Source organism: Thunnus albacares, chromosome 5, assembly GCF_914725855.1.
Source record: "Thunnus albacares chromosome 5, fThuAlb1.1, whole genome shotgun sequence".
In the NCBI taxonomy this organism is placed as follows: domain Eukaryota; kingdom Metazoa; phylum Chordata; class Actinopteri; order Scombriformes; family Scombridae; genus Thunnus; species Thunnus albacares.
This window is the reverse complement of record NC_058110.1, coordinates 35,408,753-35,436,252: the sequence shown is the minus strand read 5'-3', so window position 1 is coordinate 35,436,252 and position 27,500 is coordinate 35,408,753. Positions and strand designations below refer to the sequence as shown.

The window sequence follows — 27,500 nt, the reverse complement described above, 5'->3', positions numbered from 1 at the left end:
GGAGATGATGGCTCAGTGCGGACATGTCTGAGGTCAGACTGACGGGGCGGCGGCTGAATGTTCAGCCAGTAAATGAAAAACTAACAGAGTGAATTCATCCAGGCTGAGAAAGAGGCAGCAGCTGCTTCTCCTCCTCCTCCTCAGAGGAGAACAGCTGCTTCTACCGCCTCCAGACACACACACACACATACACACACACACACACACACACACACACAGCTCTCCTGAGTGCTGACAGGTCAGCAGGCTACCAGGTGTAGGTGGAGGACAGGTGAGAGGAGGAGGAGGAGGAGGAGGAGGAGGAGGAGGGTAACTGATGATCCTCCAGCCTTCAGCTATTTGTAAGAGAAATAAATAAATAAATAAACAAGACAAATGTCCACATCGTCCGCGGAGGACAAACTAAATCTTCCCTCCAGCTCTCTGCTGCTGCTGCTCTTCCAGAAACTCTGAACCAGAGAGGAGGAAGATTACACCACACACACACACACACACACACACACACACACACACACACACATACACACACACACACACACACACACACATACACACACACACACACACACACACACACACACACACACACACACACACACACACACACACTGAGGGTTTCCACCTGTTCAGCAGGCAGAAATTTGCTCATTTTCAGGTCAAAATAACATTTAGGAGAAAACCTTTGAGTCAGTTTTGATTCGTGTATCTCGGTTTGGTCTCAGATCAGGAGGATCTTCTGTCCTCAGAACAATAAAAGACCAGTAAAACCAGCAGGACATGTGAAGCAGCGTTTTCCCCGAGCAGCAACCTGCGGGGCTGTAAGATGAAGATAAAACCTGCAGTTCCTTGAACGACCACTGGAGGCTCTAAAAGCGAGTCAATCCTCATAGACCCCCATGTTAACATGTGAAATAAACATGTTTACAGTCTGGTACAAACAACAGTTTTGGTCTCTGTAGCTAATTTCCTCTTTCATTTATTTCAAAACTGTACGTTTTTATAACTCACCTGTTTAAATGTTATTAAGCTGTAAAGTTCTGCATAATGAAGGACGTGGCTGCTTTGAGTGACAGGTCCGCCAGCCGCTAGGTGGCTTGTTTCAGCCTCTTTGCCCGTTTCTGATTGGCTGGGAGTTAGACAGCGACGGCCGGAGCGTCCATGTTTATATACAGTCTGTGATTTTCCCCAAAACCTTCTTTTAAAAATGAATTTTATTTAAACAGACAAGTCGCAGCTTCAGTCTGAGTCATGAAAATAAAAGATTCTGAATGTGTGAATTTGGTATTTTAACTTGTATTAGTTTGTATTTGGTTTGTAAAACATTTGATATTCGATGAAAACACAATTACAAATATATTCTACAAGGGAGGTGATTTACTACATTTGCTTTTATTTATTAAATTTAAATAATATTATTTACAACAAATTCATCTTCTTTGTCCTCCACAGTCAAAATTCTTATTGTAAAATCTTCCACATTTATTTCTTACCGACTCCGCTCACTTCTCTCTGTTCATGTCTCCATCATAGACCGGATGCTTCCAGTGACGTTACACCAGTTCACTATTAGTTTCCTGTTTGTGTGATGTCACTCAGACTGTTATTAATAAGCATCATTACAACAGCTTTTACAGGTCCCCAAAGTCAATATATCATCTAACCTCTTCAGTGAAAACGCGTCTTTCTTCTCTTCTTATTTCCAAAGTGTTGCCTGGTAACTGTTGTTAATAGTTTATTGTTAATACCACCGATATCACGGCTCATGAACATACTTTAAAACATCATGAAAGTCGTCACACGCTTCTAGATTCAGACCCGACAGACCACAGCTGGATGTTCTGCTCTGAAAACATACAAATAAAGAAACTCAATTTAATAATAATAATAAAAAAAAGAACGTTTTTTTCAGTTCACACACACACACACACACACACACACACACACACACACACACACACACACACACACACACACACACACACACACACTCACTGCAGTGGTTTGCAGCAGAGAAGAAAAGTCGCCCGGAGAGATTCTCCATTTCCTGTCAGCCTCGCCAACTTCCTGAACTTCCTGTCACCATGTTGATGTACTGTTCCATTACTCTACCTGTGGAGCTGAGTGTGTGTGTGTGTGTGTGTGTGTTTGTGTGTGTGTGTGTGTGTGTGTGTGTGTAAGATATTGTTTCAGTGTGCATGTGCCTCAGCTGTGTGTGTGTGTGTGTGTGTGTGTGTGTGTTTCCCCTAAGGCTTGCATCACTGGCAGAGTGCCTCACTGGAGTAATTACAACACACATGCAAGCACACACAGACACACACACACACACACACACACACACAGTGTCTCAGGTGGAGGATGAGCAGCAGCAGCAGCAGTTACCATGGTGTCACCGTGCCAACTGACCAACCATCAGGGAGTCTGTATGTGTGTGTATGTGTGTGTGTATGTGTGTGTGTGGACATTATGACCTACAGTGTGTGTCGTGATAATTTGTCACATTTACCTAAATAATGATAAATAACGATTAATACTTTTAAATACTGGAGTGTTTCCCGTCTGCTCGTCCTGAAATGAGACTTTTAAAGGAGGAAAATAACAAAAAACACTGAAAATGTTTCCTGTTCTGGTTTATGGAGGATAATTAGTTAGTTAAAACTGACACTGTGATGCTTCTGTACTCAAAGTTAAGATTAAACTCATATTCTGCACATTTCCAGCCTCTATATTTATATTCTACTGGAATAAAAACTCCTTATTTATCTTCTACTGGTCCTTTATGCAGCCCCTCAGTTCAGCCTCTGTCTGAAACAGGCTGTTTTAGCTCCTGTCTCTTTAAGGCCCCGCCTCCTGATGAGCCCACTCTGTTCTGATTGGTCAGCTTTCAGGAAGCTTCCTCCGGCTCCGGAGGCTACGTAAACAAACTATAGTAGCAGGATTTCACTTCTTCTTCTCCTTCTTTACTCCAAATGTCAACTTCTCAGATCCACAACACATGGAAACCAGGGATGTGCAGAGATCCCAGTATTTGTATTTGTATCTGTATTTGTTGAGGCATCAAAATTATTTGTATTTGTATTTGAATTTAAGTGGAAAGAGGCTTAAAAATCCTGTTTTTGTTTTTGTTACGCTTCGAATTTTAGAAAATTGAAGATGAAAATTAAAATGATGTCCAAATTAGGAAATGTGCGTCATGTAGCAGGTGGATGTGACTCCCCTCACTGAGACCTGCTGATAGACGTCACAGCGGAGCAGAGACACTGAGATAGTGATGTAACCGACCTGCTCGCTGGTATTTTTTGTTTTTTTGTTTTCTTCACAAAAACTAATAATTTTTAAAATATTTGTATGAAACAAATATTCGTAAAAACCTATTACACACTATTTGTGCTTTGCCAAATAACGTATTTATATTCAAGCACACCCCTAACGGAAACACCATAGCAACCACTTTAGCAACCAAAGCTACAGAAAGAACAGCTGTGGGCATGTGCGCCGAGCCAACGTCAGCGTTAAGATCAGCTTGAAGCCCTGAGTTTTGACTTGCAGGCAGCATCTCTACATACGTTCACCTCAAGTTTTGGAACTTTGACCACGTTGAACATCCGACACCAGAACATGAACAAGAACAACAGAAAACCACGAAAAAAGCAGAATATGTCTGATTTAAGGTTTATTGACGACACTCTAATGTAGTATTATAAAATACAACATATCAGGTTATGTCAGGCGTAGAACTATAAAGTCTGTGCTGTTTTCACACTGTAAATAACTTCAGAACAAAGTCAGAGGTTGTTTATCTGCAGCACAACAAGCTGTAAACAAAACAGCGTTCCTGCACATGCTCAGTAGCGTCTGCCGTACACAGAACTGCTCTCTGGAGACTGAAAACATGATGCTGTTATTAGTCTTTGGAGCCGTTTCTGAACAAACTAACGTGACCAAACTCTTCATGATGAAGGAACATGTCACCCAGAGCAGCAGTGAGACTCACTGACGGGTTTTTAATCAGATATATCAGCTTTGATTCACAAAGTTTTGGATCCAAACATGAAGACAAATCAGCAGAATTATTCTTTCTCTTTTGTGCACCAGCTGCTAAATATCTTCCTTCAGTAAATGTCCTGTCATGTCTGGATGAAGCTGTAAGGATCATAAAAGTCACTCGTGGCTGATTGACAAACATCACTTTAACAGACTCATGGAAGCAGCGATTGTGACATGTTTCATGTCTGAAAGGGCTTCGAGGTTCAACGTGTCCGTCCACCTGTTCATCTGCATTTTCATGTTTAAAGACAGGAAACCAAAATATAAACCGTTTACAGGACGCATAAAACAGCTGAAATCATTGTTCCTCCTCTGTAGATGACAGACGGTTAGTTTCACAGTCGAGTTTTAATGCGTCTCTGATGTGAGTCTTTGTCGGTGTGTGTGTGTGTGTGTGTGTGTGTGACATCTAGACGCCTCGGGCTCTGCACAGCGATCACACTTCACAGATTTTAAACAAGAGGAAACATGAGCATGACACATGTTTTCTGTGGACAGAGATTTACTGTATCAGATGTGTGTGTGTGTGTGTGTGTGTGTGTGTGTGTGTGTGTGTGTGTGTGTGTGTGTGTGTGTGAAGGTGAAACACGATCAAATAATCAAACGTTTCTCTGCAGACAAACGACCTGAAACCACATGAAAGGATTTGAAGTGAAGTCAGAGCTGCTCTGACAGAATCAAATAAATCTGATGATGTCGGAGCTTCTTCTCTGCGTTTCTTGAGCCTGACGTGATGTTCGCTAAGTGGCCAAAAGTATGTGGACAGCTGAACGTTCCCTTTACTGCTAGAGATGAATCCACTGTAATGTATTCAGAGAGTATATATACATATATCTGTCCAGCAGAACTGGTTACGTGTTGTAAATATATACTTTTCTCTCTACACGTCTTATTTCATACAGATGATCAGTTGCAGAAATAAGTCAATGAATACATAATAATAAATAAAGATAGTTTTAAAAAGGCATTTTAACAAAACTATATGTAACCAGCTTTTGTTCCTGGTTGTTATTGTTTTTTTTGCGTTGTCAGCGGTTACACACGTCAACACAGGAAGTGAAACTCTATAAATAACATCAAGCTGAATACAGATGCTGGAAGAGTTTCCGTCCTGGTTTTATCGGAGCTCACAGCTGGATTCGACACTGTTGGATCATGAAATATTAACGGACGGATGTGAACACTGGTTTGGTGTTTAGGCGGGTTCAGACTGCAGAATAACAGCCTGATAACAGCCGAACGCCTCACGACGTCCCGACGAAAGGAAAGACCGTCTTTCATCTCATATGACAACATTTATTAACAACATTCTCTGATAAGAAGACGTGATTCAGCAGAATTACGTCTCTAACTGAATGTTTTTGCTGCTGTAGTTTAGTCGTATACGAACAAACGGTCTCCGGCTCCTCCTTATGATGACATCACACACGTCACAGAAGACGGCAAGCTGTGATTGGTCAAGAATAATTTATGACTCTATATAATTGTCTAATTTGACACAGTAGTGACGTCTCACAGGACAAACATATGAGACTGGTTCAGACTGGTTTGTGTTGAGTGGAGTTCCACAGGGATCCGTTCTAGGGCCCCTGTTTGCTTTTTATTACATTTTAAAGCTTCTCTTCATAATTTTGATCCTTTATGTTTATACTGTATTCTGTGTATATACAGTTCATATGTTATTATTATGGATATATAGACTTTAGCCTCTTTTAGTTGGCATTTAAATGCTGTACAGTGTTGTATTGTCTGTTGATGCAGTTTGAGCTCATTTTTATACATGAAACATCAAACTGTAGCAGCAGATCTCCTGAAATCTCCCCGAAGGAGGAGGCTCATACTCAGCCAGTAGGAGGCGCTAACAGAAACACAACCTCACTGTTGTTCACTGATGTGTGTGAGTGTGTCTCAGCTTCTGTGTTTGTGTGTTTGTTTCAGGTCCCTGCTGAGCTGAACGCTGTCAAACAACCGGTTACACTCCAGCACGTCTGCACAAGGTAACACACACACACTAATTACTAATTGGTTTCTATGTGTGTGTGTGTGTGTGTGTGTGTGTGTGATGAATTCTTCAGTTTCTGCCTCCTGCAGCTGGGCCGCTACAACTGGTTAGATACCACATCCATCATGGAAACACACACACACACAGGTTTGCTCAGCTATCCTTGTTAGGACATTGCATTGACTTCCAGTCCATGCTTGACCTCTGACCTTAACCAGGACCTCAGACATGACGTTGTGCCACATTAGAACCAGGTTTTGGTCCCATGAGGACTACTGGTCCCGACAAGGATGGTGTACCGAAACGGTCCTGAAGACGTAACAAAAACACACACACACACACACACACAGATCTCTGAGGTGTGTGTGTGTGTTTCTCGTCTGTATCCATGGTTACATTTGGTGTGTAAAGAAAATGTTTACGCAGCTGCTTTGTTGTCAGTTATGTCGGTTGTGTTGTGCAGCAGACTGTGTGTGTGTGTGTGTGTGTGTGTGTGTGTGTGTGTGTGTGTGTGTGTGTCTCTGCAGGCTCTTCTGTTTACATGTTTTAATGTGTCTGTTCAAGCAGTCAGAGGTCAAAAGGTCAAGCAGCGCTGCAGCTAACCCGCTAACTGATTAGTTCAGCCTGCTGCTGGCAATGAGGCAAGACTGCAGGAGGCACACACACACACACACACACACACACACACACACACACACACACACACACACACACTCTTTGCCAAATGATGCCAGAGGCCCAGTAGGCTGCAGCATGCCATTACTCTCTCTCTCTCTCAGTGGATCTTGTTTCTGAGGCGCCTCAGTGGCTCAGTCACTGCACAAGTTGGAAACTCTCCCATTCTTCGTCTTCTTCTTCTTCTTCTCTTCTTTTTCTCTTCTTCTTCTTCTTCTTCTTCTTTTTCTCTTCTTCTTCTTCTTCTTCTCTTCTGTTTTGAATTACCAAACGTTGAAACCTGAGCGTTGTCTTTGTGTTTCTGCTGTTTTATCTAAACTGTGACTCAGCTCAGAAATAAATACCTTCAGTGAAGTTAAAGCTGCATCTGTTTATGTGAAAACTCAGAAAACTTTGACTTTGGGACGATTCAAATCCAAAGCTCTCTCTCTCTCTCTTAACGATGATGCAGAGTTTTCACATACTGAAAAGCTTTTTTTTGACAGGTTACAGTTTATTTCACCTCTTTTTTCTTGGTGCGAACGGAGCAGCTACTCATCGTGTCTCTTTCATCACGCTTTGTCAGATCTGTAATAAAGATCCATTTCATCCGTGCAGCGAGTCAAGAGCTGAAAATGTCTAAATCTGTTCAGGACAAAGTGAAGTCACGAGTCTTTTCTTTCGTTCGTGGTGAAGATCTGCAGTAGCTTTCACTTTAAAACACACGTGTGTTGTGAGAAACAGGCGGGAAGTGTTGTGTTATTTTCTTAATGAATCATTTATTCTTTAAAATGACATCTACTTCTACCTCATTAAAAATTCCTGAATCTATAAATTTGTAAATATTGTTCATCTCAGATGTTTCCTGCTTCACGATTGGCTTCAAAACTATTTGTGATCCTGTTCATCGTCCCTAAAAACTCAGGAGATCATCCTTTTAACACTTGAGAGTTAAAGAGTGAAGTTTTGGATATTTAACAACAAGCTGCGAGCCGTAAACACGGTTTCTGGTGGTAACAAAGAGACCATGCCTCTCACACACACACGACTATTATTTACTTTCATCCATCTGTAATTTGTATCTTTGTGTCGGCTTCGGTTTCCTCGTCTCTCCCTAAAAGCAGACGAGCGAACAGCTTTTCCATCTGACGGCTCTCTGTGTCTCGTGTGGAAGCTTTCAGACAAAATCAGCATCAACAATTTTGTAAATCACACCCCAAAAAAAAACAACGACGCAGAGCACTTCTGATGGTTTTATATCTGACGACATGACGTGAAATAAACATGGAAATGTCCAAAGCTGACAGTAAATGGATTCCCAGGACGTCTGTTTGGACAGCTGCTTCCATCTGACTGAGCGATGATCAGAAAAACAGACGCCGTAATCACTACAAATCACATTAATCTCTGTTTTTCTTTCCGTTTTCTTCTTCTTCTTCTTCTTTTTTTTGACGTCTGTGAGGACGGAGACCCGGAGCTGCAGCACAGAGCTCATTAATGTGTTGAGGCTTCTTCTCTATATTGTGTGTGTCTCCATCTTTACATACAGCAGACGGTATTTACATTTAAATGTAGCAGTCGATATGAAAATACACAGTCCTGCAAAAAATGCATTTAAAAGTCTGTGTGAAGCTTCTATTCAGCTTCAGCAGTCTGAGTTAGTCATATCAAGTGGATATCTGACACATTTACAGTCTTTTTAGCATCAAATTCCCTCTTTGTGTTTCCTCGGACAGTGTTTCCCTGTTGAGCTGCAGGTGGAAGTATAGTAACAAAAAGAGGAACTTTGGCACTAAAAAGACTGTAACGTTGAAAGATATCTACTTGATTTGACTCATTTGGACGCTGAAGCTTCATATTAGCTTCAGATAAACTTTTAGATACATTGATAAATTGAACAGCTAATGATGTGGTGCGATTTACTTTCAATATGTTGACAAACTGGTGACGTTAGGTTATATAATTTAACATTAGGGGTTAACTCATTTAACGTTAATAGACTAGGGTGACGTCATTCTGTACAGCTCTAAACATGAGGCTTGTTTACAAAGGACCCCTGTTAGCAGTTAGCTAACATTAGCTAGCCAGTAAACTTACTCAATATTTTCATAGCACATGATATTGGACATATTTTATGACATTCTAATGGTGGCATGATTGGATAGTGCAAATTAAAAGTAGTATCCTACAGTATTTGCACTTACGTGCACTCCGAGCACCGCTGAGACGGAGCGCCGCTGTGTCCTGCAAACGTTGAAAGATATCTACTTGATTTGACTCATTTGGACGCTGAAGCTTCATATTAGCTTCAGATAAACTTTAAATACATTTTTGCACAGGAGGAGGACTGTGGGTTACATTGTAAGGTCATTATGAAGGGATCTTCTAATGGTCAGTATGAACAGGAGGAATGATTACAGCAAGAAAAACAGCTTTAATGTTCATTCGGGCTCCTGCGGCTCGTTAGTCGTGTTTTTTCAGTCCTTCACTGTGCCGTGTCGTAACAGATGTCTGTGAGAATCGATTAATCGAAGCAATCAATCACACTTAATTTGTACCTTTCGTACAGATCAGTGCAGTTCAAAGTAATTAACAGATGATTTAAAAGCCGATAATAAGACAAAGAACAGATGTAAACAGTAAAAATATTTAAGACTAATGCACACCAGAAATAAAAATAGATATAAAAACAATAATAACAATAAAACAGAGTGAAATAAGTGAATTAAGTCAAATAAGTCAAATAAAATTAATAAGAAAGTATAATAGATAAAGTAAAGTGAATAATGTCAAGTTAATTTATCCATAAAGAACATTTATACAGAGACTGATGAAAACATACTGTAGTTATCAGATGTAGAATAAAATAAATAAAAATAGGATTTAAATCCTAAAGAAACACGACAGCTTCGCACAGAGAATTAATAATTAATAGAGAGAAAAAAGAAATTACTGTGACCGAGCCTGAAGAAACAATTAGTGAATGAAACAAAGTAAACGACGTGTATCAATCATCGTTAACGAGAAGCTGAGGAGGAGGAGGAGGAGGAGGAGGAGGAGGAGGAGGAGGAGGAGGAGGAGCAGGACCGAGTTCACACTCTGCATCCGTCTCTAGCTGCTGCTTTTCTTCCATTAGTCCACCTCTCAGAGCAGACCATAATAATCAGCATCATGCGCGGTTACCATGACAACAGCAATCAAAAAAAAAAGAAGAGTGGAGAGAGATGTTCTTTTGGCCAGTTGGACTCTCTCTCTCTCTCTCTCTCTCTCTCTCTCTCTCTCTCTCTCTTCATCATCTGCGTTGTAGGACTGGATTTGAATCTGAAAGCTCTTTTGTTGTTTGTCTGAAAGGAACTCACACACACACACACACACACACACACACACACACACACACACACACACACACACGTTTGTATAGCTATCTTAGTGAGGACGTTCATTGACGTAATGCATTCTCCAGCCCCTAACACCACCTTAACCATCACAACTAACCTTCAACCCTAAACTGAACCTTGACCCTAAAACCAAGTCTGAACCCTCAAACAACCCTTTTGAAGGTGTGTCCTCACTTCTTCCTGGTCCCCACAATGACAGCCATACGAGTACACACACACACACACACACACACACACACACACACACACAGCGCTGATTTAGAAAGATCTATACGAAGTCTCTCAAAACAGTGTGATTGATTTGATGGAGTTTAAATAGAGATTTAAAAGCTGCGTAGCATTCAGGCGCCAGAACTGGCGTCCATGCTGGCGTGAGGCGATGCGACAGCTCAGCCGCAGCAGAATCACGCCTACAGCGCGTCCGCAGGTCCATGTAGCGATGTAATTCCTCTCATTAACCAGCTGAATCACTCTTGATAGATGACCTTGAAATAAATTATGGTCATATACTTTTCTTAATAAACATTAGTGGAATTAACGCTCTAGGGGGCGTCTGCACCAGCATCAGATGGCCAAAGTTGTAACAGTTAAATCAGGGAGGACACCATTATTGTTTCTAGCCAATTCTTTATCAGGAGTCGGGTAGCAGAGCTGCTGGTCCTCTTAAATGTTATTTTACTGCAGCTGCCTTGTCATGAAAGAAAATGCACACTACATTGCATATAGGTCCAGTCTTGAAAAGTCATTAACAATCAAAGGTACATACACGCTACAGATCAGACATCACCGGCCTGAATGAGAGGAAACTCCCCTTCTATATCCAAAACTGCAAAACCCATTAAATCTTACTAGAATTACATTTACTTAACAATTTCTACACACTATTTTAAAACATCTTGCTCAATAAATGTCCAACCTATATGGAAATAACATGCACAATCATTTCAAAATGCAGCGTGCATAATATCACGTTTTTTACCTCAACAGAATTTCTATATTGAAAAAGAAATAAAGCATCTTTCCACAACAGTTCATCCATAAATTCATAGTGCAAACAAACCACATATTAGACCATTTCTCAGTTGGCTCAACATGTTCGTGACCTGCTTTTAGCTGGAACAGTGCAAGCGAATGAATAAATCTCTCCTCTCACTTAAACCCACATCTGCTGCCCGGGTGAAAGACTGTGGTTGCCCACAACTCCCAAATAGTTAGGAAACAAACTGGTAAATGTAAAAATGCACTTTGCAATAAAGACATTCTATCAGTTCCATAATGGAGACATACAATAAAGTCTCTATTACCTTCATTTTGGGTGGTTTTTGCCCTTTGACATCGACTGTGCCGGTTCATGGAGAGCTGGTGTTCGGACCCTCTTGGCTGACTGGTCGTAAACATGTTCAGGGTCCTGTCGTGACCTTTACAGGGCGTCCAGCAGCAAGGCGTACCCTTCGTCTCACCGCTGCTGTTGGCTGTGTGCGGATAGCAGGGCCGGCATGCCTGGCAGCCCTACGGATGGCTCTAGATCTAACAGATGCTGAGCCAGTGTTTGTGTAGCAGCCAAACATATGTAAGACTGTGATGATCTTGGACGGATTGTCTTTGATTTTTTTTTTTTTTTAAAGGCCTTTACTGCAGCCACTGATGAGGCTGTGAAAAAAGAGTCACTGTTGATTATGGCTGACAGCTCCTGGCACCTTTCAGTAAATCCTGCTGCAGCAGCTTGATGTGATACTGGAAAGCAATAGCAATAATAATTCAAGGAACAATAATGGTGTGATCATAAAAAGAGCAGAGTAGTTATGTTATCATTGCAATCCTCTGAGACAGGGCTTGGAAAGATAGGAACTGCAGGTAGAGATGAAAAGATCAAACTAGGCAAAGTTTCAACCCGACTGGGTCTTCATCAGGTCTCCAAGAGAAACACGGTTCATAGTCAGTGATGTCAGCTGGTTCTGTGACTCCCCTTAAACAGTAAGATGAAAGTTTATGGAGTTGATCAGTGTAGAAGTAGAAATTGGGCAAAATTGGCATTGATGTAGTCCACTCACTAGATGACACCCCAGTATTCCCAGTGCAACGTCCAGGTCTGCAACAGCCTCTTCCTTCAACAGCTGCTATAACTGGAGAGGAACATTAACCTCTGAAAACAATATTATGTAACAAAATGAATGTTAGACCCTCCATCAAGTACACTACTGTGTCTATACGTCGCTGCCGTAGCTTGGCAGTGGTACATTTCAGTAAGCAACTTTAGCAGTAAGAGAAAACATTTTCCCCCTTTTCTCACAGGTAAGTAAATGATATTTAAATACCTCTTCCTTTGTTTACAACACTTACTACCAGTTGCTATGTACAGTAGCTTCGCCCTCATCTCTGCTGTTTGTGGCAGGAAGTTGGTGCTGGAGAATGACAGCTGCCTGGTGTTTGCAGGGCCTACCGCTGCTACCCATGTGCACATCTCCAGGTGTACGTCTACGACATAGATTTTTACAGGACAGGAGGAGCTTTTGATTTCAAAATGGGTGGCGTCAATCTATGTGGAAAAGTAACAGCGAAGAAGAATAACAAATAGAGAGGAAGCAAAAAATTGTACTACTCCACTGAAACGTTTCTTTCAATCTCCGACCTTGCCAGGAGAATTTATTCACATTTACTATCCACTTTGTAAAGAAATAAAAAGAAGTATTAGAACAGAATAAAGTTTGACCTTGCGGATGTCCTTAGGTTTCACACTATTGTCCTTTACCAGGAACCTTGACTTCTACAAGCCTTTCCAATGGACTATGGCAGCATCTTTTATTCTGGCCTCATAATAAGCACTGAGGAGGATGGTCAGAAAGTCAGATAACTGCGTATGCCTTTTCTGCAATGTAGGATTTTGTCTTTCAGTATCCTCATTGCAGTCTCATTGTAGTTGTTGGTGTTTCCTCTTACAGTCCCTGTAGCAGAGAGTCCAACGGTCCCTCCGGCTGTAGAGTTTCTCCACGCAGGCATTGAAGTTCAGACCCCTTTAGAGTTAAATACAGTGAATGAATATTTAACAGTATCAGGGATCATTCCAGTAACTCCGATGACAAACATGGACTGTTCTGATGGGATAAAATGCTATGAACATTTGGCGACTAACACATCTGCCGTCATTCTCACAAAATTGACCAACCTGTTCAAAGCAGAGTTCTCTAAAGCCTGATGGTAACGGCTGTCCTTGCACCACAGCCATCTCCACACAACTCACAGCAGGTGAACAGAGGATAAGTTTGGCTTGTGGGAAGGCTGCTGCGTAGTGCTGCTCTCTGCCCTGCTGTCATCTGTGAGGAATACCGTGGGCCATGACCTTCCTCTGCCTGAAAAGGACTCTTCATCAAGGAGGCTCTTCAAAAGTTCTAGGCCTTCAAATATGACCTGCTCTTCCTCAGACTGGATGATGATTATTCCAAGCGTCAGGGCATCAACACAACTGTGGGTCAACAGCAGGAATACTCGACAATGATGCCGGTCCGTGTTGAACTTGGGGGGGTGTCCTGCTTCAAAAAGCTTCAGCTCAGTTTTTGCTTTTGTTGTCGCCACGTCGCGGTGCCTCAGTGCGGTTGTGGTCACTGCAGATGGCTACTGTTGTAGGAAAGGTTGGCATGTGAGGGTCCATGCTTCCGAGGAGACATTTGAGACAAAAATGCTGTGTTCTTTACTGTGTAAGACAGTCACAGTCATCTTTGCAGGACAGTTTGAGTTCCCCAAGGTCTTGTCTTATGCTGGCATCTGAAGTCCACCCTAAAAGGACAATACAGGTGTTATTTTAGGTCTGTGGCGATAATCTACATAAATCCTCTCTTTCACATTATTCATAGTGATGTTTGCAATGGTCATCGTAGTTGGAGATATCATAGTTTCTTCTCCTAACTTCAGAAGAAGTCATTCATTCTTGTACAGTTTGTTATATATTCCACCTCAGCAGACACGTTGTTAAAGTTTCTCCGTTTGATCATTTTATTTTTTTGCAAACTAAGGAGAAGCTGGGTATACTGTATGAGGCACAGCGTTGATTGTGACGAGAAAGAACTCTACCCTTCATCATCGATTAATGAGAAGCTTATAGGCCTTATAATTACCTACATTTCCTCCACCAAAAGGCTATTTTTTATACTAGAACATCACCTGACCTGTAAAAATAAAATTGTAGGATGTTCTATGCAAAGTGTTACCTTGAGAAGAACCTTCTGGCCCTTTCCTGGATCTGTTCGGTCCAGCCTCCAGGTGACTGCGTGAGGTTTCAGCCACAGCTTTATTTCGTCCTCCGTTGACAAGGTCATCTGAAGAACGGCCCTGAAGTTCACATGATCACCTGTCTCACTAATGGTCTTATAATCACAGACATGGTTATCATGGTTGTCTGGCAGACAGAACTATGAAACACAACAGAATCAAATGAAACAAGACGTAACGTGGCATAAGATCTTCTAAATTACCTTCTAAATGTATTTACTTCAGCATGCTTCTTGTGTACATAATATCAATATTGAATTTATAGACTATTTATTTGAACAGAAAATAGACACTGGGGCCCTTATTTGTGTAAGTGAGAGAGGGAGCGGCAGGATACTCTGAGATATTAGTCTTCTTGGGTTGATGCAGGGGCTTGAGTCTTGCACTCAAGTCAAATTGTCTGAGGAGAAAGATCATATATTGTTTCTTGGCTTAATCAAAGAGGTTGGGTGGTGTAGAAATGCAGGAAATTAGTTTTAAATTAAAATTTGGTGGGGGGGTCTGGGGGTTCCATGTATACATGTTCTCTGATTAACCTGCTTACTTGTGAACGCACTGAGTTTTGTTACACTGCAGCGTTTGGAGCCAGACTGCTCCACATTTACATTATTCATCTGGCAGATGCTTTTGTCCAAAGAGACGTACAAATGGGGTTCAGTCCAAACTACAGTAGAAGCCTTCGAGAATAACACTGAGTTCCACCCAAAGGGCCACAGGGCTGCCGTTTCCATGAAGTAGATACATTTTTTATTTTTGTTTTTGGGAAGGAGATAGAGAAAGAGCCTGTTCGGTGAGTAAGTACTCTTGGACAGAAGTCAACGCCAGACATGGTAGAAAGAGTAGAGAGTTATTTTGGTCTGAATCTGTGAATTAGTTTGTAAACTTGCAAACTGCATCACTAAAAACCACATGAGCATGTTTTTGGGGAAATGTTTAGCTTGTACGTCTAGAAATATTCCTTGTAGTCGTTCAGATGGAGGTCGGATCCCATTCCCACCACAAACAAACCCCTCCAGAGATTGTTTGAGACCAGACCGAGACCACTTCCTGTAAAGGGACTCTGTTGGCTGATTTGGTCCGAGTGTGATCGCTGTGTTCAAAGGAAAACCAACCAGAGTCCTCTTCAACTGTAGTGAACTACACAGGTTTGCCCTCATAGTGAAGACCAACTCACAGCGAACAAATCGTCTCGACACTGGCTGCCAAGGATGCGTAGACATTTACATCACAACGTCAACAAGTTTTTAGCCTGCTAGCATTTCTTAGCAAGCATAGTGTTATTAAACAACTCACCGCTCTCTCTAAGAATTTGCACTACTGTGTGCCAAGTCGCATTTCTTTTGTCCTTGTAATCTGGTAGGGAGGGGTCGTATAAAAGGGGAATTCTGTACACGAACATCCACATACCACAGTTTCCTGGTTCATCATCAAGCCACTTTGTCAGTTTCACTGCATCACCGTCATTTTTATAAAATTGAATTTTTTTCTCTTTTTTCACCTGGAATCTAACAATAGAAAATGAATGGGGGTGAACTTCAGTGGGTCTTCACCCAGAAGCTAAATCATCAGGATGTTGGGTGGACAGTAAGCTAACAGACTTTTGGTTTAGCATCTACTAGCATGTTAATTTCCAACAAGTGCTCCAAACGAATCAAGCAGATTAGTGGTCTGACCACGTGTCTCCAGAACGACACATAGGAGCATTTACTAACCTGGCGCCGCTATCAGCAGTAATCAGCAGGACGACATCATTTGTTACACATCACTGTTAAAAGTAACGTTTAATGACGTGACGACGCTGTGGTTCAGGTCTGGTTAGGTTTAAAGAAAGATGATGGTTTGGGTTAAAATGATCACTTTGTTAAGGTTAGAGAAACGTGTGGTGGGTTAAAGTTACTACTTCCTTAAAGTTAGGCCACATCCGTCGTCATGGCTACAATAATAACCACGGGGGTTAAGGTTAGGGGAGTCTACAGTTGGATTAATGCCTCTAAACGAAACTATAAGTCATTTTTTGGTGACTGACATTACGACCTGTTGTGTCATTTTTCTTGGGAGAACAGTCTCGTCATGTTAAGTATTTTGACAGACATCTGCGCAAACGACAAGTCTGTGTGCAGATGTCTGTCACATGTGTCCAGATGTTCACAGCAAGAGAAGCATGTTTGAGGCTTAAAACCAAGTGTGAAGGGACAGAAAGATGTAAAGAAGGCATGGACATACAGACAGAGAGAAAGAAATGTAGAGAGCAGTTTGTTATAAAACAGACGAGGAAAGCAGAAAGACGATAGGTGAAGAAGGAGAAGCAGCAGAAATACAGAGAAAGAAAAGCAAAGTGTGAGATGAGTTATCTGACTAATGAACTCCTCTTATCTTACAGCGCTGCTGAAAGACAAGCAGAGGCGCAGATGGAGGGAGTGACGGATAGATTGATAGACAGTCTTTTGTCCTCGAGTGAGAGGCTGCTCTCCACAAACTGTCTGATGAAATAAAATGCTAATGAAACAGACTCTCACACATCTGAGGGACAAAACATCACAGTGTCTGCTCCGAGTGCTCTGCTGTTTGTTTGAAACGGGAATGACGAATAAAGACTCACTTGATCACTTGACTGAAGTGATTTGTTGCTCAGAGATTAAAAAAAAAAAAGGAAAATGTTCTCCCGAGAAAAATGATAGGATCAGTCGTTTCAGCGAGTTCCCCAAAACAACAAAGTGCCAGTGAACTCTAGAGGTCGTAGTAATGATGACGGGAGCAAAGGAGGAGATCAGATGTAGCTTTTACTGATATCCTGCTGTGATGTCGGATATTAAACAGGGTCAAAGTTCCAAAACTTGAGCTGCACATATCTAGAAACGCTGCCTGCAAGTCAAAAGTCAGGGTGTCAACCTGCTTTGAACACGTCGTTTTCGAGGTTTTTTTTACTTTCCAGACGAGATGATCATTCGTTCGTCACATTTCTGTTATTGTGCATCCATTCTGTAAGCTTGGTTGCTAAGGTGGTTGCTAAGGTGGTTGCTAAGGTGTTTCCATGTGTTGTTCAGCTCCAACATGTATGGATGGATTTGAGTAAAGAAGGAGAAGAAGAAGTGAAATCCTGCTACTATAGTTTGTTTACGTAGCCTCCGGAGCCAGAGGAAGCTTCCTGAAGCTGACCAATCAGAACAGAGTGGGCTCATCAGGAGGCGGGGCCTTAAAGAGACAGGAGCTAAAACGGCCTGTTTCAGACAGAGGCTGAACTGAGGGGCTGCATAAAGGACCAGTAGAAGATAAATAAGGAGTTTTTATTCCAGTAGAGCCCCAGAATATAAATATAGAGCTGGAAACGTGTCCTTTAAATGAATTAAAATAAATTTAAAAAAAACACGTAAGCCTGCGTTCCCACTGCACTGGTTAACGACCCTCCATAGAAATCCCCTAATGACTGATCCCTGTTCTAACATTTTATTCTTAAATGCATTTAAATTATTTTTAAACTATCATTCTGAACTGTGTTTTTATGTACTGATTCTGTCTTGTTTGTTTTACATGTTTTCTGCTGCTTTTATGTTTTGGTTAAAGACATTTTTTCCACTTTTGCAGACGATGTTCTGTTTTCTTCTTCTCTGTTTCATTTCTTGTTTTTCATCAGTACGCCTCCTCACATATATGTGCTGCATTAACAGAAGATATACATATATATATATATATACTGGATGGAAGGATGGATGGAGAATGAAACATGTGAAGTGGTGTGTAAATTAGGTGAAGGGTGATGCAGAGAGCGGGGAGATGGTTGGATGGATGGAACATTAAAAAATGAGTAGTAGTGTAAATGAGGCAGTGGGAGGCGGACGTGCTGTGGAAATATGTGTAAATGAGGTCTTGTAGTTAGATGATGCTTCAGTGTTCATGTTCTATTCATGTTGAAGTGTGTGTGTGTGTGTGTGTGTGAGCATGGACAGAGTATCTCTTAAAGGGATATTCCTGTGTGATTATCTCTTCTTCTTCTGTTTCAGTTATTTGTCAAAATTTGACAGAAGTGATTTTCAAAGCGTCTCATTGAAGCAGTTAAAACACTTCCTACATTCTTTTGAAGAGTATTTCTGCTCATTGTTGATCTGTGTTTACATTCATGTGGAGGAGATTTCATTTTAGTATTTTTACTCTCAGTATGATCGGTTTGCTGATGTTAGTTGGTCTAATGTTATGGTGCCCAGAGGATGAATCCTAATGTTCAAGGTCAACCTTCTTCCCTTTTCCTCTAGTTCCAATCCATTGAAATCTGTCTTCCTGATCACATTCCCAGTGATGGAAAAAAAATATTGAGATCTTCTGCTTCAGTAAAAGTAGAAATACTGCACTATAAAAATACTTCCTTCAAAGTAAAAGTCCTGCATTCAAAAATCTCAGATAAAAGTACAAAAGTATTAATTGCAAAAATTACTTTGAACATCAAAAGTAAAATTACACATTAAGCAAAATGGCTTCACTCAGTCTTCTATTTATTATATACAAATATACAAGGCCTGCACTATATCTTACTATAATGAATCAAAGTAGATTTAATGTTTCTATTGTACAAATTACGACGACTTAAGAGAGTTACTGTTTCATGACATTACTCGACTAAACCCTGAAATATTCTGATGTTCAGATGAGCAAAAACTGGAACGACTGTTTAATTTTGATGTATTTAAGTTTGCAAAGTTTATCTCAGAAGCCTGTAAAAGAAGACGAGATAGATTGTTTAATTAGTGTTTAATTAGTGTTTACTTTGAGTTTTCAGTAATATATGTCTGAACTATTTAATGATGAACTCCAGATCTGAAGATGAAAGATTTTCTTTTTACAATATAAACGTTGTACTCTGGCTTGTTGGAATTCATGGTGTCTTGTAATAATAATACAAATTTCATTTCAATATATAAACTACATCATGTGTTTTAAATGTGTGTAAAGCTGTGAGATAAATGTAGTTCAGTAAAAAGAACAATATTTCCCTCTGAAATGTAGTAGAGTGGAGGTACAAAGGTGCATAAAATAGAAATATAAGTACCTCAAAATAGTACTGGAGTCAAAGTTCTTTCCATCACTTCATGGACAAACATTTGACTGTTGAAGGTTTCACACAACAGCTGAAGCTTAATATTAGCTTCAGATAAACTGTACAGAAGGAGGACTGTGGGTTTTATCCTCCATCACTTCCATTGTAAGGTCATTATGAAGAGATGACTGACTGAACTCCTCTTCGTCCTCTCGTCTCTGTATGTTATAAACAGCAGATACATTTTCAATCAAGTTAAACTTTTTTAAAATGTTTTATTTTATTTTCTTTACATGGACTCTATGTGCAGTCTCACCGCCTCTAAAATTAGCTTTGCGTTCCTTCTGAGCACAGTTAGAACGACTTCAGGCTTGTTAAATGTTGGGAAGGACTGTTTGTGTTAAAAAAAAGTCCTTTTGATGAGAGAAAGGAAACGGTTGTGGTCATGGTTTTTAGGCTCCACATTGATGTCTCTCTCTTCTTCTCTTTACTTTCTCTTTGTCATGTGATGCTGTTTTTCTTGAGTAAAGCCTCATAATTTATCTGCTTTATATGGGACTCTTTCATATCGTGGCTGCGATGGACTCTGCAGCCTGCAGGGGGCGCTAGACATCATCATTTCATATTGAAATAAGGAGAATCCTCTTGGGTGAGAAAACAGCCTTTTGATAAACAGCGGAGGCGTGTTACTCTGACACTGACGGATGAGGTCAGCTTTTGTTTCCATTTGAAATCAATGAATCGATTGTGACTCGCAGCTGCGGCTGTTAAACAACAGAACGGACTCTTGTTTTTCTTTTTTAATTTAAGGTGATAAAACAATACGAACAACACGGAGCTGATGAGCGGGGCAGTTAAAGTTTAATCTGTGTTTTCTTTACACAGTCACACGGTGTCCGCGTCTGAATCATTTATCTGCAGCGAGGATGTGGAGACGCAGCAGAGTGATGGCTCTCCTTGGCTGCTTTATTGATGAGGAGGATGTCAGCGGCGGCTCCACAGGAGCAGCAAATGTAAATGCACATCGCCTCTCCGCTCTCAGCCTGCTGATGTTTCTTATCACACGAGTCTCGGGAGAATCCGACCGACTTGAGTGTTTCTAGCAGCAGCAGCTGCTTCGACACGACTCAAACGGTGGTCAGATGGAAAACAAGGTGGATATTTATAGGTCTCCATCACACCTGTATGATCCATCGTTCTCTGTTCTCGTCCGATCTGTGTTCACGTTGACGTGTTCACCTGTAGTCCCTGGACAGATATATAGGATTTAAAATTTATAGAGAGCCAAAGTCATGACATCACTTCCTGTCTAGCCTCTGTAACCAATCAGCAGCTCCCACAACTTCAGACTGAAGAGCTTTAAAGTGCGTCCGACGGCCGCTAGCAGCTCCAGCTAGCTCCTGTTCAAAAAGACTCAACTTCTCTCCAGAAACACGTCAATCATCGTCTTCAATGAGTCATTATTGTCTCAATCTATTCATTCAGACCCTCTAATAAATGAGCTGCTGGTCATTTTGGAAATTATTGCTCCATTAATAAGATCTGAAGACTTATAGTAGCTTTGCTGTCTGCCATGTGGGCGTTGATTGACAGCTGTGATTGACAGTTGGCTTCAGGACTCACACTGACTGTTGTTGCAATATTTCATGTTTAAGTTACTTGATTATGACACCCGCCCTGTTAGCACCATTTAGCTTAAGTAGCTAACGTTAGCCCAAGTGCAGCGCTCGTTCTTCCCAGTAAGCTAGCGTTAGCTTGGGTCCGAGGTAGCGAGGCGTGTTTTTTTCAGAGCGTGAAAAGCAAAACTCCTTATCTGGAAGGTCCCGACTTCACTCTGGACTTCAAACCGGCTCCAACGAAACCACCGGGTGATGTCACACCTCGCTACGTCCATCTTCATGTACAGAGTCTGTAACTCAACACAATCTCTCATTCTGACAGAATGAAGCGTGTTCCTGCAGACATTTCAACCTTTGTGATATTAACAACGTTACATGTTTTTGTTGTGCGCTTTAAAAGAACTACAAACATGGCGGTTACTTACATCTCCACTAATATCTCCACTACATAGTTTGTTCACCAGGGTTATAATTTTGTAGCGCTCAAGTTGACGTCTTCAGATATCTCAGTTTATATCTATCCACATCTCATCAACAGCCCAAAATCCAAAAATATTCAGATTCTGTGTCATAAACGACACCGAAGAGCTTCAGATGATCTAATCTGAGAAGCTGCAACCAGCAAACATTTATCATTTCTGCTTAAAGAATTACAAAATTAATTAATTGTTAATTTATCAGAACGGTTGCTGATTAATTTCCTGCTGATCGATTAATCATAGCAGCTCAACACTGACTCCGGGTCAACTAACCTCTGACCCTCCTCTTCCTCGTCCGTCTTCCTGCATGTTAATCAGCTGTTTTCTTTGTGTTTTTGAACTTGTCTGAAAACCAACGAGAAACATAAACCTGACCGCGGTTCAGTGTGAAGGAGAGGAGGAGGGAGAAGAGGAGGAGATGAGAGTGATGAAGAAGATAGAGAGACAATAGAGAGAGCCAGAGCCAGAGAGGACAGAGGGAGGGAGGGAGGGAGGGAGGGGAAAATGCGATAGGGAGAGAGAGAGAGAGAGAAATGAAAAAGTGATAAAGAGACGGAGAGAGGGCGATAGAGAGAGGAGGACGGAGGAGGCGAGCAGCAGCAGCAGCAGCAGCAGCAGTTCAGCTGTCGTTACAGCAGGGAGAGCGTGCCGTTGTCGAGGGGAAAGAGCTGTTGCCACGGGGATTATTACCATGTCTGCCGCCGCGGCAACGGCCAACAGGACACCCTGAAGTGAAGAGGGGAAAGGTTGTCGGTTCGGCGCTGAGAGAGTAAAGAGAGCAGAGCACTGCGAGCAAGGCAGCTGGAAACATGAAGACGAGGTAGGAAAAGAAGAAGAAGAGAAGAAGAGAAGAAGTGAGGAGCGATGTCAGAGAGGAAGAAAGAGAGAGAGAGACAGAGGTTGTGAGAAATGAATGAAGAGTGTAAAATGTCATCCGTGAGGAAGTGAAAGAGGGAAAAAGGAGAAGTGATAGTGTGTGTAGCAGTTATTCTGCTCTTCTTCTTCTTCTGAATTTTGTTTTACTCCTCGTCTGTTTGCCTGATCTTCGTGTCGGTTACAGTAAGTCAATCTGTCTTTTCCTGATTTCATGTGTTTGAATCTGTTTTTCTGGTCGTTGTGGTCGAGTTTGGATTTGTTTGTTTTGATCAGAGAGAAGATTTAAAGGATGAGACCGGTGTTACTCTTTAAAACAGTCAGTCCGTCTCAGAAAAACTCACCTGACGACCTCGCAAAAAAAAAAAAAAAACGACCTGTAGTTACGTTTGACTGACAGACGCCATCTAGCGGACGCAGGTCACATGACGTCTATATAAGGTGACTTTCTTACCAGGAGGAGGCGGACTGGACTGAGTGGATGATTAGATCGTTAAATGGTAAAATGTGGACATAATGTGGTATTTACCGTTGCCATGACGAATGATGAATTTTGCCTAATGTAACGTTTTTACGCAATTCAGGTAGAATAATACTTTAGAGGACTTGTTGTTGTAAATCTTAATAAGCAGACTGATCGATTGATCGATGTGATTGATGTGATTGATGTGTATTGATAATAGTCCAGTTCCTGCTGTTTATCTGATGAAAAACTACTGAATGAAACTATATATTAGTGTCACGTCCGCAGGCAGAGACAGGAAGTCAGAAACACATTGTTGGCTCGGGGTCTTTTTCCTGGGATTTGTTGGATTTGTCCGTAGTTTCAGCTGAACATCTTGTTTTTTGTCCTGAATCAGCAGTTGGCTTCAGAGCCGGACTGAGAGCTGCGACACAAAACAGGAGACACGGTTTCCTTTTTCTACTTCTCCAAATCATTCAGAGATCTGATGTCACTGTGGACAAAACTTCATGTACAGAAACCAGCGGACTGAAACAGGGTTGTTTGTTTTCTCCAGAGTCAGATGAGAAGACGGATATGTGACATGTGTTTAGCTTAGCTTAGCACAAACGATAGCCAGCTTAGCTCCATCAAAATGAGACCAACTCCACATCTGTCTGATTTACAGACAGATGTTTCTGTGTGTACAGTTTTCATTATTATTACACTAGTTGTGCTTTGAAATTTAATTCAGTTAAATTTAAAGTTTCTCGTGTCTCCTGCTGATGGTGCAGAAAAAAATACTGATGCAATGAAACCATCAGGAGGAAACAGTGTAACACGGATCATTTATATGAAACCCTGATGAAGGTTCTGAATAACAGACATTAAATAAGACCTGAAGACAGTAATGACACAAATCTACAGTATGATACTTATATCCTGAGCTGATCACAAGTATCTATCAGAGCCAATATGGGTGATATATATCCCACCTCGGCCCGCCGGCGCCGCTCACCTTTACAACAGCTGGAAATGTGTTTTACTCGCATATGTGAGTGAAAATGAGTGTGTGTGATGTCATATAGCAACACTTCCTGGTTCACACAGCGTCTGAAATACACCAACAAACTGAACCCACAGACGTCTCCTCACGCAGCCTTCATCTGAGCCCAGTGTATCCCATAATGCACCACTGTATATTCTGGGACGAGTCTGTTGAATATGTGATGATTCTGCTTTATGTTTATTTTTGAGAATGTTTCTACTGAAAAGTGTTGCTAATATTTGGCCCCCATCATGTTTGTTAACGGAGTGGACAAAATATTAGGAACACTGTTTAACGCAGCACATCATCACCCACGACGACCTTAAATAACACACATGAAGAAGAATCATCACCTTTATGACGACGTCAACAAAAAACTGACAATAAATGTAGAATTTATGGCGGAGCTGTTGTGTTTGATTGATTAGTTTAGTACAGCTGTTCCTAATAAAATGATCAATCATAAGATAAGAAACATTTGATTAATGATGCAACAGACCAGATAAACACAAAAAATATAAATATATTGAGGAGAGTTAATGTGTAGAAAAACTACACAATAAATCTAAATAGTGACAGATTGTAGCTTCGTTTTCACCTGAAAAGTGAAATAATTATTATAAGAATCATAAACTAAAAACTTACAGTAAAAAATATACAATAATATTTATGGAATAAATGAATCTAGTTTATAGTTTAGTGTCTTCAGATTATAAAATCCTAAATTCATAATTATAGATGGTTTTATTTTAATTCTGCATCTCATAATAATATGATCTTTATCTCCTAATTATAACTCTGTATGTTCAGTTTAAGTCGTTTATTAAATTATCATTTTTGATGCACAGAAGAAAATCACATTTTTGTTTTTCTCTCATATTTATTTAGAGAAGCTTCATTATTTCACTCAAATCTGACGAACTATCAGATAAAATATCCCTTAAAAATATAAAAGATTGTGTAAATACGACTCATAATTACACATTTTTACTCTCATAAATAAATTATTTTATATTGTTATTATAAGATCTTTATCTCTTAATTATAAGATGTTTAACTTAAAAATACGAGACCTTTGTCTCAATAATTAATACATTTTCCATCTTATAATTAATGATGTCTAATAATAATTATTAATTTCTATTGGTCTCAATATTATGAGATAATAAATTAAATTATAAGAAAACACAATTATTCACAACTGATAATTTTGTTCTTTTTTTAAAGCAAAAATGCCAAAAATTTGCTTTATTTACCTTCTCAAATGTGATTATTAAACACTTTGACACATGATAGTAAACTGAATATTTTTGGGTTTTTGGGGTTTTTTAGGGTTTTTTGACTGTTGGTCGAACAAAACAAGACGTATGAAGACGACACCTGTGACTTTGGGAAATGATAACAACCATTTTTCACTTCTTGTAAAATTATTGATTTGATTGGATAATAATAATAATAATTGATACTTAATTAAAACAGCGTCCAGTATCAGTGATATATTCTGAAACGTCCTCTGTGTGTGTTTGTCAGAAATGATGCTGAGTATAAAAACATGTGATTGGAAATAAATACCTGCTGACATGTTTATTGATAACAGTCAAACAGGAAATATCAGCTGACGTATCGATCAAACAGACAAAATGAAAAGGGTAAATGTATTGATCACAGCTGCCTCTGTGATGAAGACTAACAAGCTAATCTCTGTTACCATGGTAACCGCTACAGTTTTTCATTTCATTGAATGGGCTACTGTCCAGAGTCAGGAAGTGGTGAGCTGACCTCTGACCTCTGACCTCATCGCTCGCCGGTCTCATGTAAAGATGCTGATGAATATGGAACAGCGGCGCCGCGTTATCGCCGCGTGTCTTTATTGACATTCACACACGTTTTTATATCAGCTGCGTCGGCGCCGGGGTCCCGCCCACAGCTCATGAATATTAATGAGCATGTGTGTGATGTGATGGAGCAGAGAGAGAGAGAGAGAGAGAGAGGGCATCAGGATGACAGACGACACAATTTATGATCCTCCGGAGCTCTCGTTGGCGGTTCACACGTGTCGAAAGGCATAATAATATAGTGTGATACATGTGTGTGTGTGTGGCCGTTCCAGCCATATGTGATAGTCTCCCTCCAGTCAAACTGCTGTTATGCAAATATTGTTGAAGTCGGGTCATAAACAGCTGGCGGCACTAATTGTCCAGTTGGTGCCATTTAAACCATTGCAGGAGAGCGATGATGTCATTAAAAGAGCAGAAGTCAAAGGTCAAACGATGGAAAACATGATGGACTGTTTGTTTGATGGGTTCACTGGAGGAAGGTTACAGTCTCCTCATCATCGCTCTACACAACAGGTCGTAATGTCAGCCTATAGTTAGTTTGAGTGACAGCTGACATCTAGTTGTCGTAGCAACTGTGAGGTGGAGCAGTGCTGCAGGTCACATGACGTTTATATATGTGACAGATTCATAGGAGGAGGCTGGATGGAGGCAACATCGTGACCCCTAACCTTTAACCCCCCCCTGTAGTTATTATTGTTGCCATGACAACGAAGGTGGTCTAACTTTCAGGAAGTAGTAACTTGAACCCACCACATGTTTCTCTGACCTTAACAAAGTCATTTTAACCCCAAAACCATCATCTCTAAACCGAACCAGACCTGAACCACAGCGTGGTGCTAGGATACATTATTCAGCAAAGTACAAATAGTGGGTTTTAATATTAGTTTCATAGAGATATTGTAACAGTTATGTGTTGGGGATGTTCTCCAGAGATAAAACTGAGCTACTGACACATGCAAAGTGTTTCCAAAGAGACTCTCCAGAACCTGTTGTTCCTCTTCTCCTTTACACAAAGTTAGGTTGTAAAAAAATAGGCAATAAATGAAAAGTGCAAATCAATAATCACCTCTGAAGTTCTTCCCTACATGTTCCAGGCTGTGCTGTCTGTGTGTTCTGGGTGTATAAATAGGTAGAGGTCTGTCTGCAACGAGCTGATGAGTAAAGTTTGATCTCAGTAGTCAGCGCAGTCGTCTCTGATCTGAGACTCCAGTTAGAGACCCGGTGTGGGGACCAACTTCATAAGGTAGTTTATTCATGAACACTTATTATAACACTTTAATTATATAAAATTAAAAGTGTCATAAAAACAAACAACAGGATTTTTAAGCCTCTTTCCACTTTTATTCAAATACAAATACAAATACAAATACAAATACAAATACTGGGATCTCTGCACATCCCTGGTTGTCACATCATAAAACATGATTATTGATTAACAGATGATGTGTTTAAAGGTTTTATAAAACACAGACAGATGATGTCGTCCTGCTGATAGAGACGCCAGATTAGAAAATGCTGCTACGTGTCGTTCTGGAGTCACATGATCAAACACTGGAGAGTTTCATTTGGAGGATTTTGCTCCAGTTTTACTACATCTGATCTATTCTTCTGATCTAATTCTATCTCATCTCATTTATTCTTATTATTATAACACTTTAATTTTCTAAATTAAAAGAGTCATAAAAACAAAAACAGGATTTTTAAGCCTCTTTCCTCTTTTATTAAAATACAGATACAGATAGTTTTGCTGCCTCAACAAATACAAACACTGGAACTCTTTTACTACATTTTATCTACATTTTCTTTTTTATCCA

The 27,500-nt window shown here is 40.5% G+C and overlaps 3 protein-coding genes and 1 long non-coding RNA gene across 8 annotated transcripts in view; 2 read left to right on the top strand and 2 right to left on the bottom strand.

The window, feature by feature from the left end:
- The window catches only part of LOC122981768 (polymeric immunoglobulin receptor-like), a 724,120-nt gene that overhangs the window by 482,943 nt on the left and 213,677 nt on the right, over positions 1–27,500 (bottom strand). The window lies entirely within an intron of this gene.
- The window catches only part of LOC122981723, a 930,226-nt gene that overhangs the window by 833,230 nt on the left and 69,496 nt on the right, over positions 1–27,500 (top strand). The window lies entirely within an intron of this gene.
- LOC122981739 (extracellular sulfatase Sulf-2-like) overlaps positions 1–27,500 on the top strand; it is a 92,104-nt gene that overhangs the window by 25,106 nt on the left and 39,498 nt on the right. For all 5 annotated transcript variants that reach the window (XM_044350456.1, XM_044350454.1, XM_044350453.1 and 2 more), the window contains exon 3: positions 5,983–6,041. The gene's annotated coding sequence lies outside the window, so the exon portion shown is untranslated. The remainder of the gene's footprint in view (positions 1–5,982; positions 6,042–27,500) is intronic.
- LOC122981846 lies at positions 12,727–14,298 on the bottom strand. The gene is made up of 3 exons (XR_006403343.1): positions 14,259–14,298; positions 13,262–13,869; positions 12,727–13,109 (listed from the first exon to the last, which is right to left on the bottom strand). It is a non-coding gene; the product is annotated as an uncharacterized LOC122981846 (long non-coding RNA).